Source organism: Gracilinanus agilis, chromosome 1 (assembly GCF_016433145.1).
Source record: "Gracilinanus agilis isolate LMUSP501 chromosome 1, AgileGrace, whole genome shotgun sequence".
NCBI lineage: Eukaryota > Metazoa > Chordata > Mammalia > Didelphimorphia > Didelphidae > Gracilinanus > Gracilinanus agilis.
Window position 1 is genome coordinate 182592482 of NC_058130.1, and position 10344 is coordinate 182602825.

The 10344-nt window shown below is 37.5% G+C and overlaps 1 protein-coding gene and 1 pseudogene across 2 annotated transcripts in view; one reads left to right on the plus strand and one right to left on the minus strand.

The window, feature by feature from the left end:
- SHISA9 (shisa family member 9) overlaps positions 1-10344 on the minus strand; it is a 438903-nt gene that overhangs the window by 218143 nt on the left and 210416 nt on the right. The gene's annotated exons all lie outside the window — the stretch shown is intronic.
- On the plus strand, positions 9798-10162 carry LOC123231105 (annotated as a pseudogene).

The following is a 10344-nucleotide window of genomic DNA, read 5'->3' on the forward strand; positions in this document are numbered from 1 at the left end:
AAACATTCTTTAGTGCTTTCATTTACATACAAATATGAATCTCTGGTAATATCAACTGGGACCAAGTGTTATAGTTTTATAGTCCCTTTTCTCCCCCACTCTACTGCCAAAATGCCAAGGATGTTATTATTTTATGGATGCATCAAGAATTCAGTGAAAGTTTGTGGAATGAAGGGAATATTCCCTAGTGCCAATTTAGAACACAGGTCTTTTGAGTAGCAGTCATCTAAGAAGGAGATTATCCTCTCACCAATAGATGACAAAAATGTAAGTTGACCACAATAAAATAGTATTACCTACTTTGGAAACCAAGATCCAGTCTAATAAGAAATGCCCCAATGGAAGTAACTTCTTAAAATGTAAATATAACTTAATGATTTTCATCTCCCCACTCCCCTGCCAAATCTTGCTCTAGCATCCTTTTCTTCTGCCTCAAATTCATGACCCTGTTAATTCTCAAGGACACCAGGCTACATTTTAATGGGCAGTACTTCTTTCAAGAATTTTCTAACAAACACAGGAAATCTTATCCCTTTCCATTTGACTTGTCTACTCTGCTTGGTGATCCTCTATGTTGGTTTGTCTTGGGAGGAAAAGTGGGGAAAGGGAGCTCATTCATCTCATTCTATTGTAACAAATAAATTAATATACAAAGATATATATATGTGTGTATATATATATATATATATATAAAGATATCAGGGTTTTATTTAAAGCCATATTTATAGTTATAGCCACGTACCTAATAAGAGCTCATTCAAATGCTGTGTGCGATTACCTCTGCCCACCTGGCTTGTTCAGCAGGAAAAAGAGAAACTACCAATCCCAATCTCCCTATTTAAGCTTCTGTTTACATTGGCTTACATCACCAGGTAAGATAGTTAGTCCATTGGATCACGGGAAATGTAGTTTGTAAGATATCTAAATGTCCCCAGGAAGTTTAGATCAGGGATCTCAAAATTAGTTCAAGGACTCCCAAATTTCCAATATCACATTATATGAGGCAATAAGAGATAATAATAATAATAGTATTGATGATGATAATAAATCTTAAGGTTTAAAAATAAGTTTCAAATATATTACTTCATTTGATTCCCCTAAATAACACTATAAGGTAAATATTATCCCAATTTTATAGCTGGAGAAGCTGAGACCCAGAGATGCTAAATGTCTTGCTCAGGGTCACACAGCTATTAGGTATCTAAGGCAGGATTTGAATTTAGGTTTTCCTGACTGCAAGTCCAACATCCTATATTCTATGCCATTTACCTGCCTCATTTGCTATGTAAAATAATAATTCTCATTTCATAAAATCAAAGATTTGGGATTAAAAGGGAATATGTTGTTGTAGTTGTTCAGCGATGCCAGGCTCTTCATGACCCCATTTGGGTTTTCATGACAAAGGAACTAAAGGGAATTGCCAGTCCTCTCTCCAGCTCATTTGACAGGTTAAAAAACAGGCAAACAAGGTTAATTGTCTCCCCCAGGGTCACACCATTAGTATCTAAAACTGGATTTGAATTCATGTCTTCCTGACTCCAGAACCAACACTCTATCTAGTGTATCACCTAACTGCCCAGAAAAGACTTTAGAAGCTGTCTAGATTACAGTTGTCATTTTATAGATGAAGGTCTGGAGATATTAAGAAATTTGCCTAGATTTGAACAATAAGTAAGTAGCTGAGTCAAGATATAAATAAATATTTGCCTTCTTGACTCCAAGTCTAGCATTCTAACCATTATATCATGTTGCCTCTTTATTAAAGGGTGGATTATGGTTCAAACTTGGGTGGAGAAAGTCGTATGGAACTAGTAAACATGTAGGGGGAAGGATAACTGAACTGATTTACAAAATTTACAAAATGATTTACAAAAATCATTTTTCCCTCTTTGTGAGATAGCTCTTGTTCTGGTGTTTCACCACTTCTAGGCCCTTTGAACCTATAAGTCTTAGGAATAAAATAAGGACAACAAAAGACAAAAACACTGAATTTCAGGGTGCTCCAAGTTCCTCTGTTCCTAGAGCAATTGCACATTAACTCTGACCTTCTTGGGGCAGCAATTAAAGAGTTTCTCTTGATTGTCTCTTAGAGAAACTTTCATGTAGTTTCAGTCTCCTATTCCTACCCAATTAGTAAGTGCCTTTAGGTTATCTGGAAAGTTGGCTGGCTGCTGCTCAACCACTACATCAAGCAGAGCCTGGATTCTCTCCCTCTTGGCAGTGAAAAGGCCAAATCAAGCATTCATATTAATGCTTCCTGATGGATGGGTGATTCCTAAAATCACTCAAACTCTATGAAGAAGACCCATAAACCCCCTTTCTCAAATTTCATAAATCACTCCCACTTTTCCAGTTTCCCATTAGACAGCATCTAAATTGAGGGAGACCACAAAATGGGGTCACCCAATGTTCCATTCGGATTTAGAACCAAAAGTTAGGAAGCCATGTTTCCTAAGTCTACAGGTAGAGTTCAGAAAGACAAATAGAACAGGGTTGTTTGGCCTTCTGGGTTGATGACCCAAGTCCCAAAAGGGCTATAGGCATGTGAAAAGAGGAAATATTAACAAAACAATTGCTTTGGCTTTCCTATAAAGGAAAAGGGAGGAGGAATCCTGGAGACCAGGAGCTATGGGGCTCAAGGGAGGGCTTTGATTTTTCTCCAGATGGTATTGCACAGCCCTACCAAGCTATAAATCACTGGGTAGTATCCAAATCAAGGATTTGAAGCAACCAAACTGTGAACCAAAAACTGGAACAAATCCACAGTGATTTACCGAACCCTAATTATGTTGTACTGTTTTGCTTTTAACCTGAATTACACACTGAACCAAACATTTTTTAAAGTCAAGAGCACAATAGATTTGGGGTCAGAGTATGGTATCAAATTCCAACTCTGCTAAGTTACTATTGTGTGACCCTGATGGACAACTTCAATCTTTCTAGATCTCAGTATGCAAAAAGAAGTTGGATAAGATAGTTTATATAGTATCTCCTGGATCTATGACCTAGGGCAGAATCTTTGTTTTCACTGAAACTAAACTATCCCATAAAAGCATTCTCTAACCTGAACTGTAATTTCATTTGGTTTGATTCTCTGGCTTTCCTATGCCAAAATATACAGGTTGTATATATGAATTGTATAGCTGGAAAAAAAAATCATTTCTCCTCTCTTGACTTCAGTTTCATTTATAAAACTAAAGGGTTGAACTAAAATCCCTCTAGCTTTAATTACCTTGACACTTACTATTTAGATGACCCTGAAAAGTCACTTAACCCCCCTGGGACTTAGTTTACTCATCTGTAAAATGAATTAGACTACATTACCTCTGAAGTTGCTTCCATATCTGTTTCTACAATCCTGTGGCTTTTTCACTCTGTCCTTTTCCTAATATTTATGTGTACCTATGTACATATAAATATATATATACATACATATATATATATCCATGCAAATACATCTATCTACCTTTATTAGCATATATAAAAATGCTTTGCAACTCTTAAAGGAATCTATAAATGTTAGTTATCATTATTAATATTATTTGATTCATATGTTAATGTTAGGGCTCTATTTGATGAAGTATGAGGTAGCACATTATTTCAAGTCTTATTTTGGAGCAGAGGTTCTTAACAAGGCACCCAAGGATAGATTTAATTGAGTTCATGAATTTGGATGAGAAAAAAAGAAAAGCATTTTTATATTCATTGTCTTCTAACTGAAATTTAGTATTTCCTTCAATTATTTAAAAAACATTATTCTGAAAAATAGTCCATAAGTTTCACCACACTGCCAAAGGGGTTCATGGTAACAAAAGGATAGGAGTCCTTGTTTTAGAGGCTCCTAATATTACTCTAACTCTCTTGCATAAGTGAAAATTGTTTACTATTGTTTTCTACAATTTCTCCTACTCTCTCATTCTCCTTCCCGCCTTGTTATCTTCTTCCCTCCCTTGTTTTTCCTCATCAGTTTAGCTCCATCACTTGACACTGTATCTTGGAACAGAGGAAACACAGAGTTGACACTGATTCAAGAGGAGGAAAAGAAACCTTCCAAGTCTCAGGCCATGATTAATACATCATTCATTTAATTTGTGTAATTGTACAACATTGGCCTTGTCACCTGTAATGTGATAGGAAGAACCTCCAGGGCAGGATGGGGTCTGTGCACCTGCCATGCCCAGCTCAGCACCAGGCCAAGAAAGCTTAATCAGGGCTCTTTGCTTGATTGACTGATTGATAGGACTTATTTCCCAGCTCAACTGTCAGGAAATTTCCATTTCTCTTGCATATTTCTCATTCAGAGGTTCAGGCCTCTGCTTTCTCAGCTTTAAGGATTATATTGTATCCCAAGAGAAGGCTGGTTTTTAGAAGAATTGTTTTTGAATTTGACCAGAAAAAGGGAAGTGTATAGTGTGTGCTTTTCATAGAGAAGTTCACCTTTTTAGCATGACATTCATCTTTTTGTCTTCTAGTATGAAAAGCCCTTTTCAACATCATCACTGCTTTCATAGCCCCTAGAAGGTGCCCATCTGGTGGAAGAGATGAAATCAAACAGTCATATTCTTCCCCTTTCTCTTACAATTTGCAACTGAGGGAGGATGTTCCTTCTAGAGAGTTTCCAGTGACTTTCATGGACGCTACTCTCACTGACAACTCATATTCTTGGCAATGGAATAAAACAAACGAGATTATATGATTTGGAGATACCTTTAGTATAGAGTCCAGAATGAGGGGGTCAGTAGTGATAGGAAATGGACTTTTGATTGCCCTGGTTAGGAGTTTTCCTCTTCTAGTGTAGCTTGGCAGCTTCTCTGCAACTTACGGTCTTAGCTCAGCTGAAATAAAATAAAATAATATTTATTAGGCAACAAACCCAGTATCGAGCACATGGCCAGTGATATAAATGTTTTGCTTTGTCCCTTAGCTGTCTAGAAGACTGATTTGTACAGGGCCACATGGCTAGTACAAGACTTTGCTGGTCTTTTTTTTTTTTTTGGGGGGGGGTTCATGATCTTACCTAGATGTTGAAGCTCAGCTCCACTCCTGGGGTGGATGGAATACTCTCCCTGGGTTCCCCTGGGTGCCAAGTACATTGGATTGTGTTGGATTCCACTCCTCCTCTGCCAGCTCCTCTGGGTGTCTTGAACCAGTCTGGTCCTCACATTTCTCAGCATATTCCAGATTGCTCTTCTGCATGCATAGGACGAGGCTTCTGCATATTCTGGGCTGTTCTTCATGGTGACAGTTCCGCTGCTCTCTCCTCTTTCCCTAGTGAGTTAGGTCCTTTCTGCTGTCCCTCTATGTTTTCCGTGGCTGAAACCTGGCTTCTCTCTATCTCTTTTGGTTCTGTCACTGCAAAACTTGTTTTGAAGAAATTTTTTTTTTATTTTGGAGTTTTCCGTAGGTGGGTTTGAACAAGCTTGAAGCATTTATTACTCCACCATCTTGGCTGCCAGAAGCAGAAGTGCGTGGCTAGTATATAACAAAAATGGGAATTAAACCCAGGTCACTTTGGTTCCTAGGCCAGCAATGCTGATATATCTCTCTGGGGAGATGTTAGTGCTGCAATACTTTGACCTTACCAGACCACATTTAAGGTACTTCATCCAGTTCTGAAAGCCATATTTTACCAGGAAAATTTTTTTAAAAAGTATTCAAAAAGGGCAGCTAGATAATAGGGAGTTTGAACATTAAGATATATGTGAAAAGCATCATTATATAATAGAAAGAGAACACATTTAGAATCAGAGGGCCTGCAGGCAGCTAGATTGAGAACCAAGACCTAGAGGTGGGAGGTCCTGGGTTCAAATGTGACCTCAGACACTTCCTAGCTCTGTAACCATGGGCAAATCACTTAACCTCTTATGCCTAGCCCTTACTGATCTTCTGCCTTGGAACCAATACATTATTATTGATCCTAAGACAGAAAGTAAGGGTTTGAAAAAAAAAGAATCAGAAGTTTAAATCCTGTTTCTATCATGTACTACATGTATGACCTTAGGCAGACTCCTTCTCTAGGCAATACTCTCCTCTTCTGTAAAATGAGGATTAGCTCAATCGTCTCATCCAGGTCTACATCTATGATTCTGTGAGGGTCTAGCATGTTTCCTCTGCCATTCCCCAACTGATGGGCAGCCCCTCAATTTCCAGTTTTTTGCCATCACAAAGAGAGATGCAATAAATATCTTTGAACATATAAATTCTTTTCCTTTTTCATGAAATTATGAAGTGAAATGAGCAGAACCAAGAGAACATTCATTATGTACAGCAACAGAAATATTGTTTGAATAATGACTTCTGTATGTCTACCCTCAGAGAATAAACTGATAAATAGAAACAAGAAAGACATAGTTTATATATACATATATATTTTTGTCAAATGATGCCTTCTCTAGAGCTGGAGGGAAGGGGAAATTAACTGGGGATTTTAATGTAATGAACAAATAAATAAATTTAAATTAAAAAAAAGAATCTGAAGAGCTTTCCTGGAAGATCAATTGAACTAGTTCTGCTTGACTCTAGAGAACAGAACTAGGAATGAAAAATGGAAAGTGTAGAACTAGATTTAGGTTCAATGTCAAGAAAAAACTCTTTAACAAACTGTATTTGGTTACAAAAAAATGCGATATAAATATGAGGCACATTTTTTGTCTGTTTTAGACTAAATTTATAATGTTGTTGGTGTAGGGAACTTCTAATGAGAAAATCCTTCTACCAATGTAGATGTCAACTGTTCTGCAACTTACAGTCTTAGCTCCCTGGGGTGCTAGAGCTTAAATAATGTTAATATAGTCAGTATGTGTCAGAGGGCAGGTAAATGGCAGAGTAGGTAGAGTGCCAGGCCTGAAGCCAAGAAGATTCATCTTCCTGAATTCAAATCTGACCTCAGACACTTACTAGCTGTGTGAACCTGAGCAAGACACTTAACCCTTTTTGCCTCTGTTCCCTCATCTATAAAATGAACTGAAAACGGAAATTGCAAATCACTCTAGTATCTTTGCCAAGAAAACCCCAAATGGGGTCACAAAGAGCCAGACAAGACTGAAAAATAACCCAAAAAGTGTTAGAGTCAAACTTTAATTCTGGAATCTATCTTCTATGCCATATCACATCTCAAAAATATATCATATAATTATAATACTTAAATCTATACAATATTAGATTGTACTACTTTCCTGGAGATATTCAAGTAAAAGCTGAATGACTACTTGTCTACAATACTATAGAAGTGTTCTTAATCTGGTGTATATTGGACTAGATGGACTCTGGGGTAGGTCCATTATAGCTCTGAAATTCTGTGATTTTATATAATATTTGGAAAGCTATAATAGAATAAGGAGTGGGGAGGGACTTTTGCTACATTATTCCAGAAGTTAAAATTAATAGCAAGAGTTTGAAATTATTAGAAAGGGTTGTTGTGGTTTTTTTTTGTTTGTTTTGTTACAGCTTAAAAAAGGCTTTCTAACAGAATATCTTGTTCAAAAAATGGAACAATTTCTATTAGGAAGTAAAGAGCTCCTCATCACTGGAGGTACTCAAGGGCTGGTTATGTATCAAGAATGACTTCAAGACACTTTCTACCCCATGAGGTAGGTTGGATTACGTGAACTCTAAGTTTCATTCCCATTCTCGTCATCTACATGTTTTGGTTCTATACCTTCTAGGTTCTCAGGAAGATCTTGGATCTGGTCAGTGTGTGGCAAAGACCTGTGAGAATGCAACTCCCTAGAATGGATCTCCCTAGGAGATTAAGGTCACATCACAGATTTAGAGTCCAATGAGGCCAAGAGAGACTAAGTGACTTGCCCAGTGCCTCATAACTAGTAAGTGACCAAGTCAGAATTCAAACCCACATCCTTTAATCATAAGCCCTTTCTACTGCAAGGCTGAGACAAGGCTCATATTTCCAATACTCTAAATAATTTTAGAGTTGCCACATCCTAAATTTGATTAATTTAAGAACGTGCCTCAAAATGCTATAGGACAGGTATTTTATTTTTAATGCTCAAATGGAAATAAAATGAATGGCGCTTTGGGAATACTCTTGAAATAACAGGAGATACCTTGGGATGATGCAAGATCATTTTTGAGAAGCATAGAACATTTATAGATGGAAGGGACTTTAGAGATCATCTAATACTTTTTTTTAATAAGCAGACTAAGACCTGGAGAAGAGAAGCCACTTTCCTGAGTTCATATAGCAACTTATATGGAGCCCTTGGATTTAAATCAAAGTCTCTCCATTCTCCAAACCAGTACTCCTTCACTGTACTATTCTTGAGCCTTGTTGAGTGCTTCTTCTGGGTAAAATACTATGGTGAGCATTGTTCCAGATCCCACCTGGTTCCCATTATAGGAACTCATTATAGAGTTAATGTGCCCCAGAGTTCTTAGCACATACGGAATATTTGATTCAGCTGGCATGCTCAAGCAATAAAATTTATTATTAATTAACTATTATTTCTTAATATGTACCAAGCACTGTGCTAATCATCAAAGATGCAAAGCAAAGGCAAAAACTGTCTCTGTCCTCAAAGAGTTTGCATTCTAGTAGAGGAAAAACCCTAAACATAAATAGACACATAAAAATACATATAAAGAAGATAGAGGGCTACCTTAGACAGGAAGGAGCTAGCAGCTAGCAGGGTGAGGCTAAGAAAGGCCTTTTGCAGAAGATGGCCTTTGAGATGAATTTTGAGGGAAGCCAAGGTTGCTAAGAGACAGAGGTCAGAATGGAGATTACTACACCCATGGCAGACAGGCATTGAAATCGATGGAAATGGAATATGGGGCATCACATGTGAGGAATGACAAGCAGGCTAGTACTACTGGACAGTAACAAATAAGAAGACTAATATTCTAGGTCAAGCCTAATCTAGACCAGCCAAATGATTCAGGCTTGAGGATTAAAATTCAATGAAATACTACTATAAGACCACTCCAACTGTAACCATAAATGAAAAAAAAAAGCACTTTATTCAAAGTTAAGAAATACAAAACTCAAAGTTTATTTGTTAACATTATCAGTATGAGAACTCAGAAAAAATGTATTTAGGAAGCTATAGGAAACCAATGTATATTATTGGAGGCAAGTAGGCGGTTAAGTGGATAGCACTCTGGGTCTGGAGTTTGGAATTCATGAGTTCAAATTTGGCCTCAGATCTTTAGATTTGTGTGAACCTGGTCAAGCACCTTAACCTCCATTTGCCCCAACTTCCTCAGCCATAAAATAGGAATAACAATAGCATCTATCTTCCAGGGTTTTTGTAAAATCAAATAAGAATATATTTGCAAAGCACTTAGCATGGTATCTGTGACATGGTAGGCACTTAATAAATGCTTGGTTTACCTTGTTACTCCCATTTCCCACCAGATTGGATCTCTTACACTCAAAGCAGTCTGTTTCCCTGTTAAACAACCAGTCTTGTTTACTTGCAAAGAGCATGACTTCCCAGTAAATAAAATGCTGAATAAAGCTAGAGAGAAGAAGAAAGAGAGCAGAAGCAAAAGGGAAATGAGAGAAAAAGAGGTAACTAGCCTGTTCCCAAATACAATCCTGCTATCTGCAATGTGTAAGCTTAGTTGGTTCTCTTCAGTGGCAACCCCCAGTGACCCATTCAACATCCACACAAAGCCAGTGAAGCTCCTATCACACATAGAAAGATAGGAAGGGAACAGTTTGTAAAAGAATTTCGATGACAAATAAAGGGCTTTATATGTAATCTTTAAAAGAACAGGAATCTCTCTTTTTCCATCAGTGATTCCATGAAGGGAGCAGCTATCTCTTCATCAGCATCATGTCTGCCCTCAGACTCCTCATAAGGCCTAAGATCATCAAAAAGATTACCAAGAAATCCATCTGATATCAGACAGATATATCAAGATCATAAGAAACTAGCATAAACCAAGGGGTCTTGATGCCCAATATTAGTTATGGAAGCAATAAGAAACAAAACTTGTGTTACACAGTGGATTCAGGAAGTTTTTAGTGACCAATGTCAAAGAGTTAGAAGTTCTCCTAAAATGCCACAAATCTTACTGCACTAAGATTGCTCAGAATGTTTCCTCTAAGAATCAAAAAGTCATTGTTGAGAGAGCAATTCAGTTTGCCATGGAGATCACAGATGCAAATGCTAGACTAGGGAGCAAAGAAAAAGAGTAAATGTTTTGCACATTTTCAAATGTTAAATGGAGGAAGAAGGAAGAGGAAGAAGAGGAAGAAGAAGAAGAAGAAAGAAGAAGGAGGAGGAGGAGGAAAAGGAGAAGGAGAAGAAAGAGAAGGAGAAGGAGAAGGAGGAGAAGGAGAAGGAGAAGGAGAAGGAGGAGAAGGAGAAGGAGAAGGAG